Raw genomic sequence first — 14,957 nt, 5'->3', positions numbered from 1 at the left:
GAATCAACAAAAGGATTTTCTACAAGTTTTATGCATCTTTGTTATAGATTTCCTTTAAATGACATGTATTCTATCAATGAATGGTTTTAATATCTTATTTCTCTTTCTTATGAACCAAAACCAAATTAAATAAAGATTATTTAGATTTACAAGAAAATATTGAGCATTCGTGAATTGTGGTGGAATAATCAATTTTGGGTCCTTTCTTCACTTTCAACAATATGAATTAGGGAGAGATTGTAATTTCAATGAAAGTACGTGTGACCTTTGATTAGCTTACTCCACCTACATTCCATCTCGATGAAAAATATAACTTTTGTACAAAGAGTTCAAATTTAGGAATTTGTGAGCAAATGTAGGAGGAAACTTTTCTCAGAAATGAAGAAAGTTGTTACATTCCTCACAACATGGCAGTTACCTAGGAGATCAAAAACATTAAATTAAACTTTGTTTATCATGATTGTGATTCATAATTAAAAACACTCACAGATGTATTTATGGAAAGAGATGTGCCTAGACATGTTTCCTTTCCTAAAAAGAGATTTGATTTTCGTACCTTTTCTATTTATTATCCTTTGTACCCTGATATGTTCGATGGATTTGTCATGTTGAATCCAAGGAAATACTAAGAAGGGGAGGTTTTTGAATCAGTATTATAGAATTTTTGACAATCATTAAGATCTTTAATATATTACTAATAAACCATACAACAACACCATAAATTAAACAATGTGCACATAGATTAGGAGACACAAATATTTACGTGGAAACCCATATGGCAAAAAACCATCAAACTTTTGTCTAAATATTATTGTAGGTACCAACCTACTATTACATTCAATTTACTAGCACCAACTACAAGGAGACACCCATCCCCTGAGATTTACAGGCACCAAAGAGACACCTATCCCATGATTTATAGGCACTCATTTGAAGGAGACATTGATCCCTCGATTTGTGAGCACCAACTTGAAGAAGAATTCGACCCCTTGAGATTTATAGGCACCAATCCAAAGGAGACTTCAATCCTTTGAGATTGATAGACACCAACCTGAAGGAGACTTTAATCCCCTGATTTACAAGCACCAACCTATACTACCAATCAGATCCCCTTTTTTCATAACATTTTCAAACTCAGATCCACAAGCACTTTGATCTTTGATATTTAAACTTATTTTCTAATGTTCACTTTAATGTCCCAGATCTTGCACTGCTCACACTCTTCAACTTTCAACTTTGTTAGATATTCAATTGTAACTCAAATCTGCAAATTGATATGTTCTACTCTCTTTCCATGCATACTCAACATTGTCACCACACTTCACTTTGCACTTTAGTCTGTTATATCACCACATTCAAGCTATTTCTCATATACACAAGCTAAATCCTTCTTCAAGAGTTTTCCTCTACTTCAGATGGTTTTCCCTTCTTTTCTTAACCTACAGCAAGTTTCTACTAGTCTCCTAGAACAATTACCCTTCACTCATATCCATACGTTCAACAACGATGCAATTATTTTTCTCATTATTTATAAACCATGGTCTTTCTTTGCATGGGTAGCGATCCATGGTATTGCAGATTGATTGGGTCATGTGGCCTTATTGACCAATTTAGCATGTCACACTCCTTTCACACACAGTACTCTCACAGTGCTTTTTGTTCATATTTTACTAACTAAATCTTTGCAGTTGTCCTCTGCTCATGCACAATTTACATCAATGCTTCACACCTATGCTTTCTAATGTTTTGTCACTACTCAAATTTCAACACTAATCACCACCTCTAATGACTACACTCACTTTGAATTTCGCATTCAACACTTAGCCAAAAATGGCACGAGAGTGCTTAAGCACCTTGTCTTGGCACCTACTTAGCTTGTGACTTTATTTAGTTTTAGCACCTTTCAATGTGACCAGACACTGTAACCATGGGTTTAACCATTACTACAGTGATAAATCCAATATTTGGGCATTTTGTTAACAACCACACTCCATAACAGGCAAATCTTGGATGCCTGGATATCCATTTTCACTTTCCTTCAGTGTGGAGTGCTTAATGTGCTACTCATCACAACTTGGCATGGGACTGCAGGCTTAAAATACCTTTCTAACATATCCAAGGTCTAGACATAGTGTGTAGCACTTACCTTGTTCACCACTAGATGGGCATATGGGTCGAATAACCTTTTAATCCTTTTGCACAGAACCATGAACTATTTGGAACCTTGACCAACTCCTTTGTCTCTGCTCGAATTTGAATATGGGCTTACTATTAACTCGCAAACATTGCTTACCCCTAGATGGCCAGATTCCTTGATGCACTTAGCACTTTGAGAACCACAACTAGTTATAAATTTAACCAATCTTCTTCACCCTTGCTCAAAAACAAATTGGAGGTTTGGTAAATGTTCACGCAGCGTACATCTTCAAATCATCAGATAATTGAATGGCCCAATGTGGGCCCCACTAACGATCGATCCACTCTGAAACTACCATGTGGCATAAACCTATTATTACTTGTGTTTATTGGCACTAGCATAGATCCATCTTATGCAAGGATCTAACATGAGCCGAGAGGGATCAAATTTCTTCAGGTGCAAACTTATTTTAGAGTACAAAAATACAATGCGCAATTTTTTATTGTTTAAATCGTATTCTTGAATGTTATATATTTTTAAGTATACATCAATATTAATTCATATTAAAATATTTTATTCATAACCTACATTGGATATTTTATTATATACAACATTAAAATATTTTCTTTTAACATTTTTTTCTATATATAGATATATATGAAGTTGATATTCACATAAGTTAGTTAACATAGATCTTCAAATAATTTATTTAAATAACATGTTAAAATATTTTTGAAAAGTATAAGGTTTAAACATCTTGCTTGCACGTTTTTTTTACTTCTAATTATTTTACATGAAATAATATTAAGCCATATGGACAACTAATTAAACATGCATAGCATATTCATTTTTATTTTGTATTATAGCCGACAATTGCTTTTCTATTTAGAGAATATTTTATTTTTATTTTAAGAGGGACAAGTGTCAACTCCAAGTTGGGCACGAACATACATACACATCTCTTTCACACAAGGTTGTAGAATGAGCCTCTCGGCTCAAAAAAAGAAATACCCTAAAAAACTCCACCAAACCGCTATCCCAACACATATCTTGAGGACCTCAAAGACTACTACATCACTCCCTTGTCATATGTCAAATCAGTTATATGCCACTTGTCATTCCCTGCTACTACCTTATGTCTAATTACCTACCACCTATTCAATTGGTTACCCAAAATGCCAAAAAATGGGTGTCATATGTCTTCACCTTTGGCTACACATCAACAACCTTTGCCACCTGACACCACCTACCATGTCACCTATACTGCCATGTCAAACTAGGGTACACTAGCGAGAACAAGAAAAATTCCAAAAATATGACAATGTGTTTAAGTGTTTCTTTGTTGCACCCCCAAATGCCTGAATGCAAAGAAAAAGTACAAATGATTTTAGCATCCACCTCTTTCAAAAAATACATAGTTTCGTGCAACCTGAATAACCTAAATGTCTATATACGAATGGAAAGGTCTCAGAACAAGTTATGTAACTATACACGTTTCATTCACATTTGGACAAGGGAACAAGAGAAAAATTGTCTTCAATGTTAGACTACCCAAGTTGCAACTTCACCCTAGACAACAAACTAGGACATTTATGACAACATCCTTTGACATCAATAACAATTTTCTATGCACCACACACTCTCAACAATCTCTCATGTTGCTTTTGTTGCTTGATCTAGATTTTGTTCCCCTTGAGCTTCCTTGTGCACTTTCTTTAGTCATAAATGACACTACAAACTTGCACAACACTTCCTTACACCAATGACACTACAACACTACACTACACTTCCTTAGACACCAATGACACAATAGTTGAAATCAATGACAACATATGTTCAAGATGTTATGCATGTGGTTGTCCTGGGATCCTTTCAAATCTCATTCTACATGGACAAACTCTGATGAGACACAAGTTTCCAATAGTTTACATATAAAGGATGGAAAGGGAGAGTGCACATTGGGGTATTTAGCATTGTAGGAATGGCTAGATATTTGAGGGATCACCACAGGATATTTGGAGCACATGTATAAAGATCGTTGCTTATTATAAAGAAAGCAAGCTAGGCGTACAACATGGTTCTTCGAAAATAAACTCATCTTATAAATGTATGGCAGAGTTTCCCTATTGGTTTTTTTGGTGGAGCAGCTTGAAAGGATTGATGTGGATGTGGGGCATATATTTCCTTACATCATAGCACTTATTATCTATTTTCTTGGAATTGTGGGTTGTGTTCAAACATACGTGCAAAATTGATTACCCTCTAGGGTGTTTTATTTTGTGCAAAGTGGCTCTCAATTGAGAATATGGACATCTTCAATGATTCCAAAGTTGTCATAGATTAGATGTTGATGTGGTCACCTTTTGACCCCCCTTTACACATTAATTGGATGAAGAGAATCTGTATATTGGTGTGTACGCCCTCCTCCCACATATACCCAAGTAACCGACTAACCAGGGTAAACATGTGACGAGAAGTTATTATGATATGATTCGACTCCCTATGTGTCAATTGAGGAAGTGGAATCAATGAAAACCCACAACACAAACCTTATGCACCTGCTAAAGGACTCCCATAATTCAACCTAGTCATTCCCCTGAGTAGCCCCTGGGTCCCACTGAGCTTTTAGACCACTAAACCCCCCCCCTCACTCCCCCCCGGGACATTCCCTTCATTTGGATAAGGGTGTGTCTGAGGACCTCCAAACGCATGCACAACATGGGTATGTATGCGTCTGGGGACTTTTCTCCTCAAACATGTGCATGTGTCTCTGGGATTTGTGCCACAATTTAACCCCATAATCCTAGTCACTACCTAGAAACCCCTGTAGCTTTCAAAATTCATAAATTACATGATGACAAGACTTACAAATCAAAAAATAACTCTAAGACTATACCTGATCATCCCCAATTGGGACTGACATTCTGTTAAACACTTGCATCAACGTAATCTACGAGAAATGTACAAGACAGAGCATAAATGATTGATAACTCGTATGAGACTTGACAAGAAGGATCGCCACCCTCTTCCTTTAATTGTTTTGACATCAATTAGGTCTTGTATCCATTATCCTTTCAATTGCAAGTAAATACATGAAATAAACGTAACAATAACCAGCGTTAAACCATGTAAATAACAATGAGATAACATACATTAAAGCCACATATTAATAAGTAAAAAGGCAAGAGAACTTAGATTTTATAAAACATAAGCAAAGTAGACTAGGTCCCGGACGTCCATGTACCACCTGGCCGTAGACATTGCTGAACCAAATCTTTCTTTCAACCAGTCACCCCCGTGCCATATTCCAAGCATGAATGTGGGATCTCATGGATAAACCAATTCAATAACAACCAAGGGAATCCAAAGGTTAAACCACCACCACCCTCACCAAACCGTGATCTCACCAAAACCAGCACAAAGATCACAAAACCGAACCCAGCTTGGAATGCCTTCGGACTCCATCACTATCCTTAAGGAGTTCTCTGTCTCCTTGTCTCTCATGCTTTACCGCAATCCACACCAGATCACTAGGCCCTAAACCAAGACACCAGTCTCTCAAGCTTTACTGCAATCCACATCGTATCACTATGCCCTAAACCGAGACTCCACCCTCAGGCTTTACCATGTATCCCGCCAAAACCGATCAAGGGATTCCTAGGCCTTTGGGAATTTTACTGAGACCACCTCCGCCCCAGATTCTGAAACCATCCGGCAATTCCAAAGCTCAAAAATCGCGAAAACAATTTCATCACACCATGGCTATCCGAAAAAAGGTAAGGTAAGGCTAAAAACTACTATCATAACCCGACAAAACCATGCCACCGACAACAAGAGAACCATATACCAACATGCAAAGCCATGCATGTCAAAACCAGCTAGGAAATCACACATGTAATATGTTACCTACAGGTATCCTTGTTGAAGTTGTTTGATCCTACTCTTCCTTGTTTGATCTTTGCTTTCCTTTCCTTGTCCTTCCTTTGCTTTCTTTTCCCTTCCTTGCTCCAACGTTGAGCAAAAGCTTAACACTGACAAAAGGCCTATATTTTCTTCTATTTTCCATTATTTTCCTTTTCTCCTATTTTTTTTTATATATAAATAAAATGCCAATTAATGTCTCTTGTCTTTCCAAAGCCTTTACCAATTTCCTTAGCCATAATAATCGAAATGAACACCCACACAAGGATGTCCTGCCCAACATTCAACGTGGAATACATGTCCCTTAACCGTGGTTTTATTTTGCCTTTATTATTTTTTATTACATGAACTTTTAACCAGAGGCTGATACATGATGGCAATTTTCCTAGTGATCACTTTTTAACATATTTATAAGGTGTAGAATGGTGTGTTTGATGCACTTTCCAAGGAGGTGCATAATGTTCAACCAAGACTAATCTCTTATAAAGGATTTTGCTACAAGAATTTTTGGCAAAGGGGCATATCCACATTGCTTAGGTTTTTTATTACTACTACACTCACCATATTTTTTTGTCAACTTTCATACATATGCATATAGTTATTTATTTTGGCATGTTTATGCATTGCAAGTTTCACATAATGTAATATTGGAATGATTGCTACTTCGGGATATGACCACTTTACTTTGTGGTTTCTCTCATGTGGGAAAATGGTGATAGGACAAGTTTCATATGGCCTTTTTTTCCATGTTCAATATGTATCAAGTAGAGGATGGGTCAACTTATTTCCTATGGACATGACAATTTATAAGGGGGATATATAAACATATGAAAATATAACAACTTTTTATTCTTAATAGAAAGTTGAGTTTTTTTCTCAAAAAAAAATAGAGGATAGAAAGGATGAAACCATTTTCCATGAACAATTCTATCTTTTCTCCTTGTTAATTTATTTCATGGGAAAAGGGGAATGCTATAGAAAATCTACATCAAATTGTGTCTTATTTTGATTCAACTATATGTATAATTAGTGGAGAGTCTAGTAACCAACTAATAGAGATTGAAATCATTAATGAATAAATGAGGTTAATGGTTGCCATCATATTATTAATAATATAACTTATATTGTGGTTGATGATTACTAATGCACATTTTTAGTTCCATTGATTCAATTCAAGTTGATGGTTATGAAGAGTTTGAACTTAGACAAATTTGTCATGACAATAAGGCACTTTAGAATTAATTGATGGTTATGTTGGATCCCCATTATCTTTCTATTTCTTTCTTCTTACCTCCCACTCCCTCTCTCTCTCTCCACCTTTCTCTCTCTATTTCTTTCTTCTTACCTCCCACTCCATCTCCCTTTCCCTCCCTCTCTCCACTCTCCCACATCCTCTCTCTCCCTTCCTCTCTCTCTCTCTCTCCAACTATGTTAATATATCCCTCCCTCTCTCCTCTCTCCTTCACTCCCCTATTCTCTCCATCTCTCCTCCTTTGTCTCTTTATCTCACCCCCAAACATACACATTCTCTCTCCATCTATCCCTTGTAAGTCCCTCTCTCTCTCCACTTCTCACTCTATGTATTTCTTCTTCCCTCCCTCTCTCCCCCTCCAACTTCATCTCTCTCAAGTCTACTCTCTCGTACTTCCTCTCTCCCTTTCTCTCCTACCTCCCTCTCTCTTCCCCCATCACTCTCTCTTTCACCAACTATGTTACTATATCCCTCCCTCTCCTCTAATTCTTTGTCTTTATCTCACCCCTAAACATACACTCTCTCTCCATCTATCTCTTATCACTCCCTCTCTATCTCCACTTCTCACTGTCTTTTTTTGTCCCTCCCTCTCTCCCCCTCCAACTCCATCTCTCTATCCCTCTCTCACAAGTCCTCTCCCTTTATCACCTACAATCCTCTCTTCCCCCATCTCTCTCTCTCTACCCTCCAATCCTCTCATTATCTCCATCCCTCTCTCCTCTCTCTCTCTCCCACTCTCCCTCTACCCTCCAATCCTCTCATTATCTCCATCCCTCTCTCATCTCTCTCTCTCCCACTCTCCCTCTACCCTCCAATCCTCTCATTATCTCCCTCCATCTCTCCTCTCTCCCTCTCCCTCTACCCTCTCTCCTCTCTCTCTCTCTACCCTCCAATCCTCTCATTATCTCCCTCCATCTCTCCTCTCTCTCCCTCTCCCTCTACCCTCTCTCCTCTCTCTCTCTCTACCCTCCAATCCTCTCATTATCTCCCTCCCTCTCTCCTCTCCTCTCTCTCTCCCTCTACCCTCCAATCCTCTCATTATCTCCCTCCCTCTCTCCTCTCTCCTCTCTCCCTTCTACCCTCTCATTATCTCCCTCCCTCTCTCCTCTCTCTCTCTCTACCCTCCAATCCTCTTATTATCTCTCCCTCTCTCCTCTCTCTCTCTACCCTCCAATCCTCTCATTATCTCCCTCCCTCTCTCCTTTCTCTCCCCCCTTTATCTTTGTGTCTCCCTCTCCCTCTCTTACCCTTCTCTACCTATCTCACTCCTCTCCCTCTCTCTCTCGAGCCTCTCCCCTCTCCCTTTCAACCCCCCTCCCCCACCATCTCTCCACCTTTATCACTCTATATATTTGTTCTTCCCTCCAAAATATATCTAGAATTAATATATATCATGATATATTAATATATATTATAATATGGCAAATTTAATATTGTATTAATCCAAAGTTATTAAATTTAATAATATTAATATTAGGGTTAATAATGTTTTTTTTGCATGGTATTAATAATAATTTAGCCCATGGTATTTGGCTCATAGGCTTCACCTAATAAAACCTCTTTTTTTGAGTTTTCTTTAAATATAAAAAAGTTTATGGAGTAAATATAAAAACATGATTAATTTATTTACCATACATCTAGTTTATTTATATTTTTATTTATTTACCATATGTCTCAATTATTTATATTTATATTTATTTACCATACTTCTTTTTTGAGTGTTCATAAACTTCTTTATATTTTAAATTTATATTGTGTTTATACATAATAATAATTAAATTGATTTTTAAAGTCAACATTAAATTAAAAATGTTAAATGTTAAACATTATATTTACATTTACATTTACCTCCATACTAAGATGTAAAGCATCTAATAATAGCCATTTTTCAATTTGGGGGTTCCACATGTTTCTTTGCTCGCAAAGAATTTCATTGGCAAATTGTTAATCAATTAATACTATGTTGCATGAGTTTCTAGAACATGGGAACTTTGGTACAAGTGTCAAAAACACTTAGAGGTTTCCCCAAATATATATATATATATATATATATATATATATATATATATATATAACCAAAATTAATATTAATCAAAATATTCAAATATTAAAATCAATTTAAACATATAAATAATAAATTTATAATCTCTATTATATATTCTCTAGGTGTCTCTCTTCTTGAGTCTCTCCCTTGTATATATATATATATATATATATATATATATATAAAATGTCAAATTCATTATGAGTTCTCTAACACATGGCTAATTTTTGAAACAATCTAACTTAAAAATACAAAGGAAAGTTTTGCATATGCTTCTCTAATTATTCTCAAGAGAAAAAAGAAAAACAATTCTAATGTTTAAGCATTAACTACCACATACAATATGCACACACAATCTTCTAGGATATAGATACATAAACAACAAAAGAAATAGTCATCAACATAACATCCCAACTATTGCCCTTATGTCAAAGTGCCACAAAAACAAAAACAAAAACAAACAAACAAACAAACAAAAACACAAAAACATCTCATTTAGTTTACTTAAAAACTCCTATTTAAATTTAATCTCTAGACGTGGCAAAGAATGGATGGCACCAAAACATTGCAGCCCCAAGGGCATTTACAGAAAAAATCCCATACCATAAGCAAGACATTTGTCTAATACTTGAACAGCCACTGCATGCAGTGAACAAATAAAAAGATCTGCGAGAAAATGGCAGTAAACCGATGTAAGAAACATACCTCGAAAATATCGAAAGATTGGAGACAAAGACAGCGACATGGAAAACTAGTCATGGTAGAGAAGATTTAGTGAAGGTTCATAACAATTTTTTACACATGAATACGAACTGAATCAGAAAGGATAGAAATGTACTACTCAGATTCAAAAAAACTACTAAATAATTTCAAGGATTTGTACGCATTCCGACCAAACCCTCATTCAACGCTGTGTAAACCCAGAAACGGCACCGCTCCTGCTAATTGTCAAACAAACTAATCCGACAGAGTAGGCGGTGTTATAAAACACCATTGTTTTCCATTAATTCAAACAAGCCCAGCGTGGATGTACGACATTTTCTACTTGGATTTGGGAGACTTTGGCGCCGCAGCTTTCTCTGATTTCTCAGCAACCTTCTTGGGGAGGAGAACCTGATGAATGTTTGGCAGCACACCACCGCTAGCAATGGTCACTTTGCCCAAAAGTTTCCCCAATTCGTCGTCATTTCTGACTGCCAACTGAATATGGCGAGGTATGATTCTGGTCTTCTTGTTGTCACGAGCAGCGTTTCCAGCCAACTCCAACACCTCGGCCGCCAGATATTCCAGAACGGCAGCAACGTAAACGGCGGCACCGCCTCCAACCCGCTTGGCATACCGCCCTTTCTTCAGATATCTGGCGATCCTTCCCACCGGAAACTGCAACCCGGCCTTCGCTGTTCTGCTCACCGACTTCTTTCTGGAGGCTCCTCCCTTTCTCCCTCCCTTGCCACCGCTCTTTCCTGAAGCCTCCATTTTCTAAATACTGCACTTCTTTGCCGCTACTTGCACGAGAAAACAACCAGATGATGACCGACTGCTCCTACCACAATGTTGAATGAAAGCTTACAGGACAGTTTAAATAGGAATATTTGAATACCTATGGGCGGGACGATATATTTGACGGTTTAGATTTCACTCAAAAGAACGGTCACGATTAGCCTCCTCTCCATCCGCGGCCAGGCTCACTGACCAATCGCAAACTTTCGTATAGGTAAATGTGTTTTTTCCCAATCGACCTTACTAGAAGTGGGCTAAAAGCTCATTAGGTTTGATAAAGATCTTTTCCCGCTTTGACCAAAAAGAGAGCTTTTGGCCCCTTTCTAAGCATATTTTTAAATAATATTGTAAATATAATCAAAACTATTTCAGTATAAGCGAATTTACAAATTATTTTAGATTTATTTATTTAAATAGAGGTTAAATTTTATAATACAGTTTTTTTAATTATTTATTTTTATGTATTAACTTTTCATTAAAAATTAAATTATACATCGAAAAATTGCGTCAAGTTTTAAATGAATCTAAGTTAATTTATATAAATGTGTAATTTTTTATTTTATTTTTAAATAATATTATAAATATACATATTACATTAGATTAGATCTATTTTAAGCTCAGATTTATTAATGTAGGGAAAGATTAAATCTTGTCAGATGTAAAAAATTTTTAGTGCAAAACTTGAAGAAAGGTTTACACTTTGAAAAATTTGATCTTAATAGATCTAGAAATAGGTCAATTTAATTATTAATAATTATTGATTTTATTTAAAATATATATATATATATATATATATATATATATATATTATTTTTATTTTGTTTGACAAGTCAAAATGTTTTAATTAATGATTTTGTTTTTTATTTTTATTTTTATGTAATTTGACCAAGTCAAAATGTTTACATAACCTTACAACATCTTTTCCACACTGGACTAGAGAGCATCTTTCAACACAATAATATGAAAACTATTTCAATATAAGCAAATTTTCGAATTATTTTAGATTTATCATTTTTCATAAAGATTAATTTTTTTTTTTTGCAAATTCACTACAGCTTTGTGCCCCCTAAATGAGATATGCAGCCTCACACGCACTTGGTGGCTACCTCTTTGGGAGGCCCTCCTCCCCCCTTTGCTCAAGCGAGATGTTCTTGCTTTCAATAATTTGGTGGCTAACGGGGCAAAATATCAAAAGTCAAAGCCTATAGATTCATCAAAAAATTGGAAGAAACACCAAAGGTTGAGATATGTACTTCTCAGTCCTGAATTTGGGCTCTTCGACTAGAGGAACGCGGTCTTGTTGGACAATTCACGGGGATCTAGTCGTCCCATTGCCCAGTGAAACTCTAGATGGAGAAAAACTGGAAACCAGTGATCAAAGGCTCTATTTCTTCATCCTTTTGCAAAAAGTGTTTCATTAGAGAAATTTTGAGATTTAAAATGGGTCTCCTCATAAATATTATAAAATAATAGTAGAAATAATAAAATAAAATTATATTACATCATCAAGTTTTTGGGGGGAAAAGAAAAAACTACTTTTTCAATTCGTATTTTAAACTTAAATTTTCACATTTTGTGTGTACTAGGTCCCATCAAAAGTATGCAACATGGGTATTCCTTGGATGCAAAATTAAATTATGCATCCAACGAGTGCTCCTGCTAGAAATTTGAGTAAAATCGTAGGGAGATAAGTTGAAAATATGAATGGAAAAAAAAGGTTTTTTTTACTTTTCATTTTTCTACCTTTTTACTCCAACAAATGGTGGATCATCCCTCATGGTTGACATCATCATATTGAATCTTAACGATTCTTATAAAGTTGATTTTGTTGTACATTTTGTTTAGAGGTTCGTTTTTTACCTCAAAATTTCTCTAATGTTTCACTTTCTTCTTTGAAGACAAGATAGGTCAGGATCTCATCTTCAGAAGCGAGCTATATTTCATAGGTGCACAAGGGTTGTATTTGAATTGTTGGAGCCCTTATTTCAACCGAGAAAGTGATGTGCCCTCGGTTGTTCCTATTTGGGTGAAACTCCCATTTCTTCCTCTCCATTGCTAAAACAAGGTGACCTCCAAAAGTATAGGGAACGCTCTCGGAAAATTGCCGGGTTGAATGCCAAGAGAGCTTGAGAGCTTGTTTGCCTATGCACGAATTTATGTGGAAGTAGATCTAGACAAAGGGATTTCGATGGTGATAAATTTGAATCTAGATAATTGGTCGCGTGTTCAAGAAGTTGACTATGATCAACCTCCATTTAAATGCAAAATATGCCACGAATATGTCCATTTTGCATGCAACTAATAATAATAATAATAATAATAAATAAATAAAATAAAATAAATAAATAAAAATGTTGAAGAAGGGGATCCATGGAAACAACCCAAAGGGCAAAGAGGCCCAGCAAGGCAAGCTAATAATCATCCAAAACCCATAGACCAAAATGGGATCAAGGGAAAGGTCCAACATACCCCAATAGAAAACCCCTACTAAAGGGGAAGGATCCAACAAAGCAAGTGGGAAAAGGATCTCGCATAACAACTATGAAGCACTAAATATGGCCAATGAGAAGGGGGAGATCTAGGAGAAGAACGCTCATGCTTCCTCTTCAAAGGAACCCAATCCAATCTCAGTGAATAACTTTGATATTCTTACTTTGAATATGCCCCCCTTAGAGGACGATCCTGAGCATTAAATTGAGGATCTCCCGTCAAAAGAAGAAGAATTCCTCTTGCCCAAATCCAAAGTTAGAACACATGTTGTAAGCTCATCCAATGAGAAATCATAATTGAAGAAAGAAAAAGAGCAAGAGAGGCTTCATCAAAAGGTTGGGGAAAAAACGAGAAGTTCAAATGGAGAAAGTTGAAAAAGACAAAGAAATGGGAACACAAACCACTTTGCTCCCAGGATTCATATAAGTAAGGTGAGTTACATGAAAAGGTTGAAAGAGGTAAAATCCTTGGTTTAAAAAAAAAAAAAAAAAAACCTCATTCTTCTACTCCAAGAGACAAATATGGGGGATTAAAAGATCCTTCACGCAACATCAGTGTAAAATTTGGAATTGTAGTGGCCTATTGTATGTGAAATCACGTGGAATGTTGGGTGGTCTTTGCACTATGTGGGCTCTTGTTGCCTTCACCTTGTAAGATAAATGCTCTTCTTCTTATTGGATAGCAACAAAACTCCTTGATCTTGCCTCCTGCAAGGTATGTTATGTAATTAATATTTACATGTTGGTTCATTTTAGAGAAAAAATGGAATGTTAATCTTCCCTTTTAGCTCTAGGAAATATAGATTTTGGTCAAGATTGCATTTTTTGGGGTGATTTTAACACTACTTTATACCCAAGGGAAAAAAGGGGGAGTGACAACACAAGGGATCACTTTCAAGAGCAAGTGAATGATTTGATCTAACAACTAAACTTGCTTGATATCAATCCATCCTCCAACAAATTCACATGGAACAAAAAGATAATTAGCCTTGGACATATATCAGCCTGTTTAGATCGATTTCTTGTAGTTGCTTCGTTTCGAGAGAACAATCTTTTTCTCTCTTCTAAGATTCTTCCTTGGTGCAACTCAAATCATCATCCTATCTCTTTAGAGATGATGGACAAAATATATTTTGGCCCCTATTCCATTCAGATTTCTCCCAACTTAGATCAAAACAAAGGGATTTAGTCAGTTGGTTAAGCATGAACGGAAACAATGGGTTATAGGGATCCCGATTCAAATATGGGAGAAGAAAATTAAGAATCTAAAAGAAGCCATTAAGAATTGGGCCAAAGCGTAAAAGGTATTAATCCAAGGTCTGATTTCTCTTCTTCAAAAAAACATGGAAGAAATTCAACTTGAAATGGAACGTAAACTTGTAACTCAAGAAACTCTCATGAAGGAAAAAGAAGAATTTGTGGCTTATCACTCTGCCTTAAAGCTGGATGAAAAGATTTGGTGATTAAAATATCATAGTCTCTAGTTGAAGGTTGGAGACAACAATTCAAAACTCTTCCATAACCAAGCTTGTAAAAGACTGTTGAAAAATAATATAAAGGAAATCATTGTTCGAGGATCCAAGGTTAAGGATTTTGAACTAATAAAAGTTGAGG

General features: G+C 36.0%; 1 pseudogene; it reads right to left on the bottom strand.

The window, feature by feature from the left end:
- Window positions 1–10,033: 10,033 nt before the first annotated feature.
- LOC149166634 (histone H2A pseudogene) lies at window positions 10,034–10,913 on the bottom strand (annotated as a pseudogene).
- Between the last annotated feature and the right edge of the window lie 4,044 nt (window positions 10,914–14,957).

The sequence above is a fragment of the Pinus tabuliformis genome, chromosome 5_1 (assembly GCF_031772625.1).
Source record: "Pinus tabuliformis cultivar Carrire ecotype Pingquan chromosome 5_1, CPIR1, whole genome shotgun sequence".
NCBI classification, from domain to species: Eukaryota; Viridiplantae; Streptophyta; class Pinopsida; order Pinales; family Pinaceae; genus Pinus; species Pinus tabuliformis.
The sequence above is the reverse complement of the archived record's forward strand: the minus strand, read 5'-3'. Positions and strand labels throughout refer to the sequence as shown.